The 18,070-nt window shown below is 40.3% G+C and overlaps 1 protein-coding gene across 3 annotated transcripts in view; it reads left to right on the forward strand.

Annotated features, from left to right (window-relative positions):
• Window positions 1-4,667: 4,667 nt before the first annotated feature.
• FUT8 (fucosyltransferase 8) overlaps window positions 4,668-18,070 on the forward strand; it is a 318,044-nt gene continuing 304,641 nt past the window's right edge. For 2 of the 3 annotated variants that reach the window (XM_061182669.1, XM_061182671.1), the window contains exon 1: window positions 5,531-5,992. The gene's annotated coding sequence lies outside the window, so the exon portion shown is untranslated. Of the gene's footprint in view, window positions 4,740-5,530; window positions 5,993-18,070 lie in introns of those variants that run through there. The other variant, XM_061182670.1, reaches the window with a different exon arrangement.

Consider the following 18,070-nt stretch of genomic DNA (forward strand, 5'->3'; position numbering starts at 1 on the left):
AATGAACATTGGGGTGCATGTGTCTTTTTGAATTATGGTTTTCTCTGGGTATATGCCCAGACTACGGTCATTTCTGATGAAGCAATTATTAGGTTTTTTTTCCCCTTCAGTTCTGCCATAACAATGCTTTGTGAACTTCATAAATTTTGTAACGTACCTGGGTCTTCTCTTCACCTGTAAAAAGACTGAGTTGAATCAAATTACTTTTCCCCCTTGTTAATGCAAGTAATATTTTATTTCTGAAGGCAAGAGTATGAGCTATTATATTTTAAAAAATTTTAATTCATCCAATATTTTTGAGTGCTTCTTGAGCTAGATCTGTGTTAGGAACTGTGATGAAATTAACGATATTCAAGGTGTATTTCCTGCTTACAGCGTTTTGGAGAAACAAACAAGCAGAATTATTATTTTGCAGATTTAGAAGTCCACAGAAGATTAGCCTTCAGGAGTGATATAACCTTCAGCTCAATCATATCTTCAAGTGTTCTTCTCTCTGTTTGGCATCCTTAGTGTGTCAACTTCATTCTAAGTTTAGTTCCTCTTGTGGTTGTTAGATTGCTGCCAGTGGCAATCTGGGTTATAGGCTGACCTGTTCATACCTGGTAGGAAAGAGAGAATCTTCTCCCCAAAGCATGGGCCCAAAATCCTTCCCTTCAGTTGATGGGGCCAGTTTACCCCAGGACTACAATGGTTTTCAGGTGTAATAATTAGGGTAGTCTAGGACCTAGCATAACTTAGATTCTAGGTCACACAGCAATAAAAACAAAAAACAAAAAACCCCCCGAATCTCAGTAGCTTAAACAACAAAGGTGTAGTTTTTACTCAAACTATATATCCATTCTGACTTGATAAGGGTGGGAGGTGGGCTGTTCCACATTGTTCTTTCTTGGGGACCTAGGTTGACAGAGGCTGTATCATCTTCAACAATGCTGGTCTTGAGACTGGGGAAGAGTAACTCTAGATGGACTTATACTTGCAATTAGGTGTTTTATCTGGAAGTGACACACATCACTTTTATCCACAACCCACTGTAGACTAGTGACTATAACTAGTCACATGGTCCACCGAACTACAAGTGTTGGGGTGGGTGGCAGGGATGTAATCTCTGTATGTGCCTGGAAAGACAGGGTAAGCCTTACAAGTCTCTACCATACAAGGGAATTCATTTACTGATTGACTCAGACTAATTGAGTTGCCCTTCTGTAGCTGGAGGTTGGATGGTTACCTAAAAAACAAACAAAAATAAAAACAAGGAACTCTGCTAATAAGGAAGGAACAGGAGTAGATGTTGAATAAGAAATCAACAGTGTGAACTATCTGATACTTTATCCTAAATGGAGAAGACAGTAATTTCAGCCATGCAGGCAAGTCACAAGGAGGGATAGTTTGGCCAGTTTCATCAGTCTTTATATCAGTCACTTTATTTAACCTTCTGATTGGAAAGACTGGCTTTGGCTCTTTAACGAGTGGGTGTAGTTAGACAGAGTTTCTATTTAAGGCGTTGGCTCAAAAGTGACTTAAAATATTTATTGGATTTGAAAGTATGGACGGTTTTTCCATATTTCATTGTTGTAGTTACTGCCAATGGTGTGTCAAACTAGCTAGATTTATTGTTTTAGAACTGGCAAACAACTAAAGTTTATCTAATCCAACCCTTTTATTTTGCAGATGAGAAAACTAAGGCCCAAATTGGTAAAATGATTATCTCAAGGTCACACCTTCTTGCATGTAGTAATAACAATGCTGTCCTTTGGATGATTTGCTGCAAAAAGGAATCCTCTAAGTAAAACGTAGCTAGAGCAACAATTAGAAAACAAGAGCAATTAAAATTTATTAAGAATGTTTCTAGGGCGGGCTTCCCTGGTGGTGCAGTGGTTAAGAATCCGCCTGCCAATGCAGGAGACACGGGTTTGAGCCCTGGTCTGGGAAGATCCCACATGCCGTGGAGCAACTAAACCCGTGCGCCATGACTACTGAGCCTGCGCTCTAGAGCCCGTGAGCCACAACTACTGAGCCCGTGTGCCACAACTACTGAAGCCCGTGCGTCTAGAGCCCGTGCTCCCAACAAGAGAAGCCACCACAATGAGAAGCCCGCGCACCGCAACAAAGAGTAGCCCCCGCTCGCCACAACCAGAGAAAAGCCCGCGTGCAGCAATGAAGACGCAATGCAGCCAAAAATAAAATAAATAAAATTAAAAAAAAAAAAAAAAAAAGAATGTTTCTAGGGATGATATTCAGTTGGTCCACAATGACAGAGATGGAGAATTTTCTAAACTATTTGGTAAGTAGCTGCTGCTGAACCTCCTGAGAGCCTCTTCAACCTTTCTCTCTGATCCCCCCAACCATTGTAATAAGGGGCCTACCTCAAAGGGTTGATTTGAGAATTAAATAACGGAGGTAAAGAGCTTATTATGGGGCCTGGCACTCAGCAATATTACACCTCATCTATTATTTTTATTATAGTCATTAATGAAATGGTAGTCAATTTCAAACTAGTTCCTGCATGAATGTTCAAAATTTTGGAAATGTGATAGTATTCAAGTTCATTAACTTTGATCTAGCTAATCTCTCAATAAAATGGCCACTCATGTACTCACTAACTTTCATTTTGATCTTTTCCATTGTCTAATGGTTGATTCCTCCTCACCCCATCCGCAAGACTCCACAGCTCTAGTTGATGACTAAGAATTTCACGCAGGCTTATGAAAAAGAATATAATGTACTGACAAGGTTCTATTAGTTCTCAGTACAACATGTCATGAAGAATGTTCTGTACAGTGTTTTGTTGAGCAGAACTTGCCTGTAAGTTTTCAGATAAGCAGAGATAGGTGTAAAACCTAGTTGGTGAGGGAGCCGTGGAGGAAGTGGTGGAGCAATTCTGCTTGCTCAGGCAAATATAAGAAACTAGGAATGATGAGAGGCAGAGGCAGGCAGCTGGGGTAAGAAGAGCTAGAGGGCCTAGAAACAGAGGGGGAGGCTGGAGCTTATGGAGAAAACAGCCTTTGACAGAGATGTCTTCTGGTGGCCAGAGATGTTTAGAATCTTTTGGGGATATTTTCTCTGTCAGAAATTTAACCTAGCAAGAAGAAGGTAGAGTTTCAGTAATTATCTCTCTTGTGAGAGTAAAAGAAATGTATTTTTTAAAAGCTGGAATTGTTGGGAATTTTCTGGAAATTCATTATTGGCCTGGACCTCAATGTGTAAAGATTGGTTCTCACAAATCAGTTGTTTAACTGATACTTCCAGTTCTGAGGTGGCATCTAAATGCTGGGCATGTCCTGGAAAGGGCTTTGATAACAGTGTTCTGTCAGAGGCTGTGACGCACACTGGCTCAACAGAACACAATCCGAATTGCTGAAGAACTAGTTTCTAAGTATATTTTAGAGACACCAAAGTTATTTGGTGTTTCAATATATATTATGCCACCCTATTAAAGTGCACTAAATCCTAGACGAACATTCCTCGGACAGAATTTTTTATTTTTTATTTTTTTTTAGCAGAAGGAGGTAGAGAATATAAATATTTCAATTCCTAGATTTTGGAAAGGAAAAATGAAGCCCAGATTTAAAAACCCAGATGTTTTGAGGCAAATGTAAATTAAAGCTTTGAAGTTGGAGATCTTAAAATATTATACAAGGTAAGCTTTAAAGTTAAACATGCTTGCTAAAATATTTTTTTAAAGTGCTGTTTAAATTAAAAAGTAAATATCCACCTCATCTCTGACTTCTAAAAATTACCTAGAGTTTGACTGATAAGACTTTGGCCTTAATCTATCTTAATATGGCATAAGCCTAAAATTTCTGATAAGTTCCAACAACTAAAGTATGTGGCTCTTATAGCAGAATTTTGCTCAATTTATAAGCTTAGAGCAGAAACCTCTTCAGTGGAGGATAGCAACCATGGGTTAGATAAATGATGGTTGAATGATGGTGTCTAAACTCTGAGCTAGAGTATCATTCTGGCTCTGCCTGTATATTTTTGTGTGACCTTAGATAAGTCACTCTACTTTTCTCTCAAATTTCTCTTCTTACAGGGAGATAACAATCATAAAAATGACTGGAAACTACCACTTCGCTGAGAGCTTTTTGTTTAAAGGTCTGAGGATAAATACCAGTCATAAGGTCCAGCAAACCTCTTTCAGAGGAAACTGAACTTCTTGAGGACAGGGAACTTTTTTCTTCTTTGAATCAGCAGCATCTTATTTGTATTTCTGTAATACAGTTCCTGGCCTATAAAAAGGTGTCAATAAATGTAAATTTATTAGTGTTTTTAGGCAGACTGCAGTCTTGGCAGACCACTGCCTCTTAAGTCTCTTTTCTGTGATCCTTTCATACGCGGCATGTAAAAGGCTGCCGCTCTTTGCTCTGGCATAAGTACCTAAGGCATTTACTTAAAAATACCCAAGTCTAGAGAAATAATTTTTTTGTCTTTAGGGCACCATTTCCTTTCCCGAGGTATTGCACTCCAGGCTTGGGATCTGGGTCCGCAGGCTACAGGGAAGAGTTCGGTACGGGAAGCTCATCCTCCCACCCTCTGATTGGCCGGCTCGCACTCCACTCACGCGGCTCGCGGCTCTGATTGGCCTCCATGGCACCCCCGCCTCGGCCCGCGACTACTTTGTGTGCCTGGGCTGCGCGCTCAGGTCCTCCAGCTCAGCTCGCCCTCTGGGCTAGACTGGTCTAGCTCTTCGGCCCACTGCTCTGCATCGCGGGCGCCAGGAATTTCCCGAGTCCGAGCGGGTAGGAAGCATCCTAGGGAAAAACCCTCTCCCCTCCCCGCCCCATGTTCTCTTTTCCGTACTGAATAAACTTCCGCTTCGGAGGGGCTGTTGCAGCCGTGGGTCGGGGGAGAGGCCAGGCACCGAACTCGGGCCCTCGTGGCGGGGGGGGTGGGGGTGGGGTAGGTCTTTCTGTCGGGGCGAATGTGGAAGACCAGCTCTCACAAGATAAAACAGGGCTTCGCTAGTCGCATGTGGCTGCGATGCCATTCTATGATCGTGCTGCAAGCTGCAGCGGAGCGGCCAGACCTGGGCTGCAGGGGCTGAGCAGCAGCGATCACTCCTGAAAAGTAGCAAGGAGCCTGTTCCACATCTCCAATACCAGTGCTCCTTAGGGCCGCGGGCAGAACTGGCACGGGCCGGTCCGTTTGCCGGCGGTAGAGAATACGGCATTCCCCGGAGGTGGCGCTCCCGGGAGTGGAGAGCCCGGCTTCACTCGCGCCCCCTTTAGCCTCCGGCCTTCAGGCGGTAGAGGGCGGCCTACGCTCGTGTCGGAGCCGGCGCCCGCGCGCACAGCTGCTGCCCTGCTGGAAGTCTCCGGGTCCCGCTGTAGCCCGCAACTCAGCCGGGCGGTGGATGCTGCGGCTACGTTATCAACGGGCGCGGCGAGAAGGGGGCAGGGAGAAGCCCTGGCACATGCCGGGGTCCCCGTAGGTGGCAGCGGCCAGCGCATGCGCGCCTTCTCCTAGAAGCCTGGAACGCTGAGGGGCGCGCGCCCCCATTCGCGCGCGCACGCTTGCTCTAGCCGAGGCTTCCCCGCCTGCGCTCGTTGTCAGAGCCGCTCCGGCGCGTGCGCGTGTTATCTCCGGCCGACCGGAGTAGCCGGGTTCCCTACGCTCCAGGCCCCCGCCCGCCGCCGCCCCTTCCCAGCCCCCGGCCGACCCGTCCGCTTCCTTTTCTTGCGGAATGGGGCCGGCGTTGCTCGGGGTCGCGCACCCGGGACCCGGCTCGCGCTCGGTCTCGCGCTGTCAGCGACTGCTTGGCTCGCGCCGCCTCGCGCTTTCCCTCAGTCAGTGGCGCCGAAGGCTCCGTTAAGCAGCGGCGGCGGCGGCGGTTCCTGTTTCCGTTTCTTCCTCTCCCTTCAGTCGGGAATAGCATCCTCCACCCAGCCACCCCTCCCACTACCCCAACGCGGGGCAGCTGCGGCTGAGGGCTGTAGCGGCGGCGGCGGCGGCGACTGGGGAACGGCGGAGACCGCCTGTGCTCCCGCCTCGGGTAAGGGGGCGTTTGGGAGCCGGGCCCCGCACGTCTCGGGGTCTGGGGCTGGGCAAGCGCGGGATCTCAGGAGGCTCCGGGGAGGTGCCTGACGGCCGTCGCTGCTCTTTTTCCCCAGGCAACCCCCGGGCCTGTTGCTGCCACTGCTGCTGCTTATCCAGCGGCTCCGGGGAAAGTGGGGAGGGAGCCCCCGGGACCCTCTGGTGGGTGCCTTTGCGCTGCCCGGGGGGCGCGGGCAGGGGGCTAGGGGCGCCTGCCGCCCCGGCCGGGACGTGGAGCGGCGCGGCGGCTGCCCTCGGCGTCAAGCATCCTTGGTTAGGGAAGGGGCCGAAGCCGAGGAGAGGAGAAGGGATGGGGGCGGGGGTGGGAGGTGTCCCTCTTCTCTCCTCTACACCTACCTACCCTTTCGCCAGCAACTCGCTCCATGTTGTCACAGACAGTGGGGAAGAGCATGCCTGTGCGTTAGGGGCTTTCGTGAGGGGTTCTCCGGTTGGAAATCGGGGAGTGGACCCGTGCAAAGATCCGCTCCAGGCGAGGGGCCAGTGCCAGGGCAGTGCACGGTGTGAGTGCCGCTGCACCCCCGTTTGATGTGGAAATGATGAGTTTGCGACTTTAGAGTATCTAAACTTATTTGGGAAGGTTAAATGAGTCCCTATTTATTAGTTAAAGGTTTGTCCTGCAAGAGTGAGTGGGCTGTCGTGTGCAGCACCTGTTTTTCTCTCACAGCGGGGTTTGCAATCCTCAGCCACACACAACGTCGGAGACGCAGTGTATTTCTTAAGTTAAATGGCAGTGTCATGGTTAAAATTTATCCCTGGTGAGCTTTAGCGTTTTGCTGTATATTAGACTTTTGATTGAGGCCTTGGATAGAGGCAGGGAGAGGTGTTGTTTCTTCTTGCCATGTTTGAATTAATTTACAGTTGACTTAAGCCAACTAAAGAAAGTGGACCTGGGAAAGCCAGAATCTCCTAAAGAAACCCCAAACCTCAAGGGAACGCAGACCAAATTTCGACAAAAGTTTTCTATCAGTTTACAATTAAACTCATCACAAGTAACTGATTGAACTTTGGCTTGGCTCTCTTTAGAAACTGCAGGCAAGGTTTAATTATAGTTTCTTTTCCCCCTGTTATTCTTGGGGTTAAGTGCATATTTATTTTCTTGATTAAATTTTGTCTTTATGCATACTTCTTTTAAAGGGTGCATCATATAAGAAACATTTTAGGAGAGAAATTTGCAGCACTATAGAGTTTTACTGAAGTATAAGCTGTATTCTCTCTTCTTCAAAATAACTTAAAATTAACCTAAAATCCTGTGCCGTATAATAAGGCTGCATACATTGCTAACCTTGTGAAATATACCGTAAAATGTATATAGAAAGTCTTAGTTACTTGATTTATAACTACTACAATAGTAGGGATAGGGTGGGAATTCAAACATTTGAAATTGTGATTTTACAGCTTAGTATGTAAAAATGCAGGGACTTAGAAATGAATAGGATTTAAGGAACATAGAAGGATGGTTTGGAGGCATGAATTTTCCTCTTCCTGCTTTATAAACTGAGAATTCTTGAATTGCTGAACAGCTGGAATGAAAGTTGCATAGATTGCAGAAACATGCAGAATGTGTCTTTGATCAAGTAGTGAGTTAACATGAAGAGTATGTTGTGGTTTATTAGGCTAGTGATTCAAAATAATTTCCATAAAATATAGCATTATATAGATTGTATTTTAGGATGTTCTTAAATTGAAAGTCACTTGAAGTTGTTTTCCTACAAGTCAGTTTTATTTGAGACATATGGAATTGAAAAAACGGTACCTCTGATTACATTCTGCAGTGTTTGGTTACAAATTTTAACTAGTTATTTTAAGGAATTGGAGTGTCTTTAAAAGTGGTGAATTTTGAAATTGCTAGTGGCTTGGAAAAACTTGTGTTTTTACTTGTTTATTTTTTTAAGTGCAGTTATATCAGTAGGTTGGTCTGGAGGGGGAGCTAGTGCCAAAGCAAAGCATGGCTTAATATATGTTTGAACTTTTAAAACACCCCAAATGGATTTTTATGACCAGAAGAAACATAAACTTAATTTTTAGTTAAAAGAATAAGGGAATTTTTATATGGATGTATATCTGTAGATAGTTATTTGTGGAGCATATATATATATATATATAGTATATTACAAATTAGTTAAAAATTTCTTTCATGATCTGAAATAATGGGAAGTAAATGTGTAACGTTTATTGAATTTCTCATTTAAAATCTCTGAAAATATGCCCCCAAACTTAAAGGTGTATGATAGTAGTTTCTTAACCTTCTTGTGCATTGCATCAGAAAGGAAGGAGTATATGTTGACCCTTTGTGCATGTTGCATCTTCTTAAATTTTTTCTTTATAATATCTACAGTCCTAAAATTTCAAAAGAGCTTCAAGTAGAGTCTTATAAGAGCCAAGACATCAAGTGTGTAGTAAGCTAGGTATTTATCAAAAGTAGAGATACTTTTAATAAAGAAATGGGTCCTTCAGACATCTGGAGAGCAGGATCCCAAGGTCACTTCTTAACCTCTCTCTCCTGCAGTATAATGCAGTGAGTCCAGAGGATTTGTGAAGTTGAACTTGTGCCTTTGAATATGAAGCAGTTATTTTTTGATCTATGGCACTTTATTTAGGTTTCTGAACTGTAATCAGTTCGATTTTGATTTTACTTCTCACAGTTCACATATTCTTCAAATTCAAGGGTAGAATTGATAGTGTGTATATTAAAATCAATAGAATATTTCATTTTCTGAGGGTAGTGGTTTGGTTGGTTGTTCGCCATTGCTCTTCATTGTGTAAATAGAATTTCAGTGCTGCTAAATAAAAAATAGATTCTTTGAAAAAAATTAAAATATCTGTAAGATACAGAATAGTGAGGTGTTTACTATATTTAAGGGGTTAATGCTGTAAATTAATCAGTTTTATAAGACATTCTAGAATATTTTTATATATCTTTTTTCATTTCTTTAATGATTATTTTTGATTTACTGTAAAGTACATTTTAGTAAATCTCTTGGTTTAATTAAATGGTGAACACACCCATTTCATATTATAGCACGTTTATAAAAGCAGAAGAAAGTGTTTTCATTTCATAATCATAAGAGTAAATATAAAAATAAACATGTAAATAAGTTTCTTTACTTAAAAATAAAACAAAACTAAGATTCTAAACAACTCTGAAACCAGAAGTATTGCTTTTATAGTAATTTTCTACTCTGCTTCAGTACTGGTCCTATTGGTACTTTTCAGATGAAACATCAACTTCCAGTCTTCTGCAGTCAACAGTAGTATAGTAGGTGTAGGATTTAGAGGACTGCTACAAGATTTCCCTTTGTTCTCCTCTTGATGATTCTCTGGCTTATATTTCTGTACCAAATAGTATATGGTTTTGCAGTTCGAATTGTTATTAAATTGTAGTTTGTTATAATGAGAAAAACATGTTTATAAGTAAGAGATGTTTACAACTGATTTTTTTAAAAAAACCCTTTTAAAATTCCAAACAGAAGAATGTTATATGGGGATGTGTATGCATTTAAGATATATATATATATGTATATATATGTGTGTATATATATATATATGTACATATATATATAAACAGATTAGTCTCAAGTCTCAACCTTCCTTTCTCTCTACATTCTACTCTTCTGCCTACATCTCCCCTTCTCCAGCCACCCTCCATCATCCCACAGTTTTCTCCTTGGAATAATTAGGAATCAAACCAATAAAATGAATCATATCATTCACTTGGCATAGCTTTTTCTTCCTTGATTAAATGACTTTATAGCAATCTGTACAATATTCTAAACATATAGCTTAGACTATACAATACTGTAGATTTTCCTTTTAATGGAAGAAGAGCACATAAGGGCCCAAGGGGTTTATGCCATGTATTTCAATCTAAGAGTTATTCATACTCTTTACAGAAAGTAGAGCTATAGGGTTAATTTCATTTACTTTTTAAAAAAATAGACTTTATTTGCTAAAACCCAATACCACACTCATTTACTACTTTTAAAAAATATATTTTGTGATAGTTTTTTTGTGAGAAAATGACATGCGAAGGGGAAATGTGTTTTGAATTTTAAGTTTTTTAAAAAATTGACAAATTATATCAGTATAAGGCTAGTACAGATGTAGTTCAAACTTGCCTTTGCCGTTCTCTTTTGCACTGGTCTGTAGTATAACCTCTTCATTAAAGCACTGGAATAAAACTTCGAAGATCACTACTGAAATGCTCCCTATATTTTTTATATCTTAGAACTTGGGTTTTTTTTTAATTCAACTGATTCAGGGATAAACTGAGTAAACGTGACTTAACATTTATGTTAAGAAGATCAGACTTAGCATTTCTACTTGTCACAGCCTCTATGACTGGTTAGTGTAAATAAAGTTCACATTACAAAATAAATAATAAAGTGTTGATACTAATCTTAGATGTAAATGGGAAATTAAGCTCATGTTTATTTTACAATCTGAGTTATGAGAAGCATTACATGATACGAACTTTAAATGCTGTAACTTTGATTATAAATGAACAAAAGTAAAGTGAAAATGGGAGATTGTTCTAGTTGATTTACCTCAAATATACAACTAAAATGAACCTGTTTTGTGTCTGTAAATATTCATTTAAGACTGTTAATGAACCATGAATGAGTTTTAAATTTATACTAATTTATGGCTGGTTATTTACATTATATCCCTTAGATGAGATAAATGCCATTTAATATGCCATTAATACCTAGAGCCAGAGTAAATTTGCCTGTAGTAAAAAAAATGATATTTACAAACCATCAAACTGTAAAAGCATACCAATGTTATTAAATAACTTAACATTCCATAATCTAGTTTCTAAAATCACTTGTATAATTTTTAAAATATAATTTGTTGTAATATCTTGATAAAGTAGTAAAGGTGGAAAAATATAGTTTGTAGCTTTGGGACAGTCAGTGAAGGGAGGGGGGTTGAGAGAGGGGGTGTACTGGTTGATGAGCCTGCCTTATTTGGAGCTGAGGGAGATTTCTTCTTTAGTTTTTTCCTCTCCGTCCACTTCCTTCTTCTCCCTGTTTGTTGTCTTTCCTCTCCCAACAGTGGTGGAAAATGTGGGAGTTTACCATCTTTGTAGGGTTTTTTTTTCCTTAGAGTTCATAGAACATTTCCTAGTACAACATTAGCTTTTATGTTACAATAAGTTTATTATAATGATTTCATTTTCTTTTGCAGCAGTAGGCAAGAGACTTGAAGAAATTCAGTTGATGTGGGGTTCAATATTATTTATTAAAAATGATTTTGTAACTCCGTATAAAAAGGGGTATGGGAGATGTTGGTTCATTGTTAAGGGTCCTGTATCAGTCACATTATTGTTCTACTTACTGTTTCGTATATGGTAATCCCTTCTTCCAGGTTCTTGGAATGCAGTCTCATGCCTCCTCTGTTATTTCTGTCTTCATCTATGGAGTCTTCATCTATGGAGTTTCTGAATACAAGGAATTGTTTTTAGAATATCTCTTCACCTTCTTCGTGTCCCTCATTGCAATAACATAATGTAAAAAAAAAAAAAAAAACCAGTCCCAAACAATAAAAACCTGTGTCCACTGAAGAGAACCAGCTCTGAAACTAAAATGAACAGCAGTGTTCTCCATTCATGGCAGTAGTTTTAGCAGATTTAAGCCAGTTATTGTGGAAAGTTCACAAGGAGAAAGTGTATGTTTGATAATTAGGGCCCTAATCATTAGAGATCTGACTGATTCGATTTCTTTAACACATGGAATTGTACTTATACCTGAAAGAGATGTATTCAGTAGAGATTGTTATTTTTTGTGTGTCTTGAGTTTTGTGAATAACTACTTAATTCAGTCAGTTACCAAATGGCAAAAGATTGTAATTTTGAGAAAATCTGTTCTTTAAAATTACAGCTTAAGCCAGGCTAAATATTTTGTTTTCTTTTTATAAGTTTCAGATATTTCTTTCTTATTTATTTATTTATTGTATATGTGTGTGTGTATATATATATTTTTTGTTTTTTTATTGGAGTAAAATTGCTTTAAAAGGTTGTGTTAGTTTCTGTTGTACAATGAAGTGAATCAGCTATTTGTATACCTATATCCCCTCCCCCTTGGACCTCCTTCCCATCCCCCCCATCCCACCCACCTAGGTTGTCACAGAGCACTGAGCTGAGCTCCCTGTGCTATACAAGCAGGTTCCCACTAGCTATCTGTTTTACACATGGTAGTGTATTTATGTCAAACCTAATTTCCCAATTCATCCCACCCTCCCCTTGCCCACCCTGTGTCCACATGTCCGTTCTCTACTGCTCTATTCCTGCCCTACAAATAGGTTCATCTGTACCATTTTTCAAGATTCCACGTATATGTGTTAATGTACGATATTTGTTTTTCTCTTTCTGGCTTACTTCACTCTGTATGACAGACTCTAAGTCCAACCACATCTCTAAAATGACCCAATTTCGTTTCTTTTTATGGCTGAGTAATATTCCATTGTATATATATGTACCACATCTTCTTTATCCATTCATCTATCATTGGACTTTTAGGCTGTCTCCATGTTCCGGCTATTGTAAATAGTGCTGCAGTGAACACTGGGGTGCATGTGTCCTTTTGAATTACGGTTTTCTCAGGGTATATGCCAAGTAGTGGGATTGCTGGGTCATATGGTCTATTTTTAGTTTTTTAAGGAACCTCCATACTGTTCTCCATAGTGGCTGTATCAATTTACAGTCCCACCAACAATGCAGAAGGGTTCCCTTTTCTCCACACCCTCTCCAGCATTTATTGTTTGTAGATTTTTTGATGATGGCCATTCTACCTGGTGTGAGGTGATACCTCATTGTAGTTTTGATTTACATTTCTCTAATAATTAGTGAAGTTGAGCTTCTTTTCATATGCATCTTGGCCATCTGTATGTCTTCTTTGGAGAAATGTCTATTTAGGTCTTCCGCCCATTTTTTAATTGGGTTTTTTGTTTTTTTGATATTGAGCTGCATGAGCTGTTTGTATATTTTGGAGATAAATCCTTTGTCTGTTGCTTTGTTTGCAAACATTTTCTCCCATTCTGAGGGTTGTCTTTTTGTCTTGTTTATGATTTCCTTTGCTGTGCAAAAGCTTTTAAGTTTCATTAGGTCCCATTTGTTTATTTTTGTTTTTACTTCCATTACTCTAGGAGGTGGGTCAAAAAAGATCTTGCAGTGGTTTATGTCAAAGAGTGTTTTTCCTCTAAGAGATTTATAGTGTCCGGTCTTACATTTAGGTCTTTAATCCATTTTGAGTTTATTTTTGTGTATGGTGTTAGGGAGTGTTCTAATTTCATTCTTTTACATGTAGCTGTCTAGTTTTCCCAGCACCACTTATTGAAGGGGCTGTCTTTTCTCCACTGTATGTTCTTGCCTCCTTTGTCATAAATTAGGTAACCATATGTGCTTGGATTTATCTCTGGGCTTTCTATCCTGTACCATTGATCTATATTTCTGTTTTTGTGCCAGCACCATACTGTGTTGATTACTGTAGCTTTGTAGTATAGTTTGAAGTCGGAGACCCTGATTCCTCCAGCTCCATTTTTCTTTCTCAAGAATGCTTTGGCTATTCAGGGTCTTTTGTGTTTCCATACAAATTGTAACATTTTTTGTTCTAAATCTGTACAAACTGCCATTGGTAATTTGATGGGGATTGCATTGAACCTGTAGATTGCTTTGGGTAGTATACTCTTTTTCACAATACTGATTCTTCCAGTCCAAGAACATGGTATATTTCTCCATCTGTTTATGTCATCTTTGATTTCTTTCATCAGTGTTTTATAGTTTTCTGAGTACAAGTCTTTTGCCTCCTTAGGTAGGTTTATTCCTAGGTATTTTATTCTTTTTTTGTGATGGTAAATGGGATTGTTTCCTTAATTTCTCCTTCTGATTTTTCATTGTTAGTGTATAGGAATGCCAGAGATTTCTGTGCATTAATTTTGTATCCTACAACCTTACCAAATTCATTGATTAATTCTGGTAGTTTTCTGGTGGCATCTTTAGGATTTTCTATGTATAGTATCATATCATCTGCAAACAGTGACAGTTTTACTTCTTCTTTTCCAATTTGTGTTCCTTTTATTTCTTTTTCTTCTCTGATTACTGTCGCTAGGACTTCCAAAACTATGTTGAGTAAGAGTGGCGAGAGTGGACATCCTTGTCTTGTTCTTGATCTTAGAGGAAGTGCTTTCAGTTTTTCACCATTAAGTATGATGTTTCCTGTGGGTTTGTCATATATGGCCTTTATTATGTTGAGGTAGGTTCTCTCTACGCCCATTTTCTGGAGAGTTTTTATCATAAATGGGTGTTGAATTTTGTCAAAAGCTTTTTGTGAGTCTATTGAGATGATCATATGGTTTTTATTCCTTAATTTGTTAATATGGTGTTTCACATTGATTGATTTGTGTATATTGATGAATCCTTGCGTTCCTGGGATAAATCCCACTTGATCATGGTGTATGATCCTTTTAATATGTTGTCGGATTCTGTTTGCTAGTATTTTGTTCAGGATTTTTGCATCTACGTTCATGAGTGATATTTGTCTATAATTTTCTTTTTTTGTGATATCTTTTTCTGGTTTTGGTATCAGGGTGATGATGGCTTCGTAGAAAGAATTTTGGAGTGTTCCTCCCTCTGCACTTTTTTGGAAGAGTTTGAGAAGGATAGGTGTTAGCTTGTCTCTAAATGTTTGATAGAATTCGCCTGTGAAGCCATTTGGTCCTGGACTTTTGTTTGTTGGAAGATTTTTAATTACAGTTTCAATTTCATTACTTTTGATAGGTCTGTTTATATTTTCTAATTCTTCCTGGTTCAGTCTTGGAAAATTGTACCTTTCCAAGAATTTGTCCATTTCTTTGTGGTTGTCCATTTTATTGGCATATAGTTGTTTGTAGTAGTCTCTTATAATCCTTTGTATTTCTGCGGTGTCACTTGTGATTTCTCCTTTTTCATGTCTGATTTTATTGATTTGCGTACTCTCCCTTTTTTTCGTGATGAGTCTGGCTAAATGTTTATCAGTTTTGTTTATCTTCTCAAAGAACCAACTTTTAGTTTTATTGATCTTTGCTATTGTTTTCTTCGTTTCTATTTCATTTATTTCTGCTCTGATCTTTATGATTTCTTTCCTTCTACTGACTTGGGTTTTCTTTGTTCTTCCTTCTCTAGTTCCTTTAGGTGTAAGGTTAGATTGTTTATTTGAGATTTTTCTTGTTTCTTGAGGTGAGATTGAATTGCCATAAACTTCCCTCTTAGAACTGCTTTTGCTGTGTCCCACAGGTTTTGGGTCATCGTGTTTTCATTGTCATTGTTTGTATGCATTGTTTTATTTCTTCTTTGATTTCTTCAGCGATCTCTTGGTTATTTAGTAGTGCACTATTTAGCCTCCACGTATTTGTGTTTTTTACAGGTTTTTTTTTCCTGTAATTGATTTCCAGTCTCATAGCATTGTGTTCAGAAAAGATGCTTGATACGATTTCAATTTTCTTAAATTTTCTGAGGCTTGATTTGTGACCCAAGATGTGGTCTATCCTGGAGAATGTTCTGTGTGCACTTGAGAAGAAAGTGTATTCTGCCACTTTTGGGTGGAATGTCCTATAAATATTAAATCTGTTTGGTCTGTTGTGTCATTTAAAGCTTGTGTTTCCTTATTTATTTTCTGTTTGGATGATCTGTCCATTGGTGTAAGTGGGGTATTAAAGTCCCCTACTATTACTGTGTTACTGTTGATTTCCCCTTTTATGGTTGTTAGCATTTGCCTTATGTATCGAGGTACTCCTGTGTTGGATGCATAAATATTTATAATTGTTACATCTTCTTGGATTGATTCCTTGATCATTTTGCAGTGTCCTTCCTTATCTCTTGTAAAAGTCTTTATTTTAAAGTCTATTTTATCTGATACGAGTAAAAGAAAGCTACTCCAGCTTTCTTTTGATTTCCATTTGCATGGAATATCTTTCTCCATCCCTTCACTTTCATTCTGTATGTGTCCCTAGGTCTGAAGTGGGTCTCTTGTAGACAGCATGTATATGGGTCTTGTTTTTGTATCCATTCAGCCAGTCTGTGTCTTTTGGTTGGAGCATTTAATCCATTTACATTGAAGGTTATTATTGATATGTATATTCCTATTACCATTTTTTAAATTGTTTTGGGTTTGTTTTTGTGGGTCTTTTTCTTCTCTTGTGTTTCCTGCCTAAAGAAGTTCCTTTAGCATTTGCTGAAAGCTGGTTTGGTGGTGCTGAATTCTCTTTGCTTTTGCTTGTCTGTAAAGCTTTTGATTTCTCTGTTGAATCTGAATGAGATCCTTGCTGGGTAGAGTAATCTTGCTTGTGGGTTTTTCTCTTTCATCACTTTAAGTGTATCCTCCCACTCCCTTCTGGCCTGCAGAGTTTTTGCTGAAAAATCAGCTGATCACCCTATGGGGATTCCTTTCTATGTTATTTTTTGCTTTTCCTTTGCTGCTTTTAATATTTTTTCTTTGAACTTAATTTTTCTTAGTTTGATTAATATGTGTCTTGGTGTGTTTCTCCTAGGGTTTATCCTGTGTGGGACTCTCTGCGTTTCCTGGGCTTGGGTGACTGTTTCCTTTCCCATGTTAGGGGAAGTTTTCCACTATAATCTCTTCAAATATTTTCTCAGATCCTTTCTTTTTCTCTTTTTCTGGGACCCGTATAATTCGAATGTTGGTGCATTTAGTGTTGTCTCAGAGGTCTCTGAGATTGTCTTCAATTCTTTTCATTCTTTTTTCTTTATTCTGCTCCTCAGCAGTTATTTCCACCATTCTGTCTTCCAGCTCACTTACTCGTTTTCTGCCTCAGTTATTCTGTTATTGATTCCTTCTCGTGTATTTTTCATTTCCGTTATTGTGCTGTTCATCTCTGTTTGTTTGTTCTTTAGTTCTTCTAGATCTTTGTTAAACATTTCTTGTATTTTCTCAATCTGTGCCTCCATTCTATTTCCGAGATTCTGGATCATCTTTACTATCATTACTCTGAATTCTTTTTCGGGTAGATTGCCTATTTCCTTTTCACTTATTTGGTCTTGTAGGTTTTTACCTTGCTCCGTTATTTTGCTGTCTCATTTTTTTTGGTGGGTGGGGTTGTGTTCCTGTTTTACTGGTTGTTTGGCCTGAGGCTTCCAGCACTGCAGTTCCTAGGCTGTTGGGTGGAGCTGGGTCTTGGTGCTGAGGTGAGGACTTCTGGGAGACCTCACTCCGATGACTATTCCCTAGGGTCTGAGGTTCTCTGTTAGTCCAGTGGTTCGGACTTGGAGCTCCCATCGGAGGAGCTCCGGCCTGACCCCTGGCTCATGAACCAAGATCCCGCAAGCCACGTGGGGTGGCAAGAAAAAAAAAAAAAGAAGAAAGGAACGAAAAAAAAGGAGCAGAACAATAACAAAGAGTAAAAAATAAAATAAGGTTAGAAAAGTAACAGATATGTTAGAAAGAATGAAAAAATAAAAATATAGGTGAACCAATAACTGGAAGGTAAGACAGAGCCATAATAGTAAACAAGAGGAGAAAAAAAAAAAAGCCAGAAAAGACCTTGACTGTGGGTGGTGGGGCTTAGGCAGGGGTGAGGTTTAGGCAGTGGGCGGGGCCTATGCTTAGGACCCACAGGGCCCGAAAAGGCTCTGGGGGATGTGGGGGATGGGGCTTAGGCTCAAGGCAGCAGGAGGGACCCAGGAGTGCCTTTGGCCTTGGAGGGCAAAGGACCAGGTCCAGGACCCCAGCAGCTCACTGGGCCCAAGTGGGCGGGGAAATGCTAGGTGTGTTCCCCCCTGATCCTCCGATCTGGAGGGCACCCCCCCATTGGCCTCTCTTCTTCTTCCCCCCCTCCCTTCCTCCTATGCTCCTAAGACCCATGTGGCCGGAGGGGTCCTGAGAGGCAGGGGACCAGACCCAGAAGCCCAACAGGCTTCCCGGGGCCGAGTGGCTGGGGGGAATGCCTGCAGCACTTCCCCTGATCCCCCGGCCCTGGAGGGTCCCCCTGTCCGCCTCTCCTACTCTTCCCCCTTCCTCCCTCCCGC

The sequence above is a fragment of the Eubalaena glacialis genome, chromosome 2, assembly GCF_028564815.1.
Source record: "Eubalaena glacialis isolate mEubGla1 chromosome 2, mEubGla1.1.hap2.+ XY, whole genome shotgun sequence".
Taxonomy (NCBI): Eukaryota; Metazoa; Chordata; class Mammalia; order Artiodactyla; family Balaenidae; genus Eubalaena; species Eubalaena glacialis.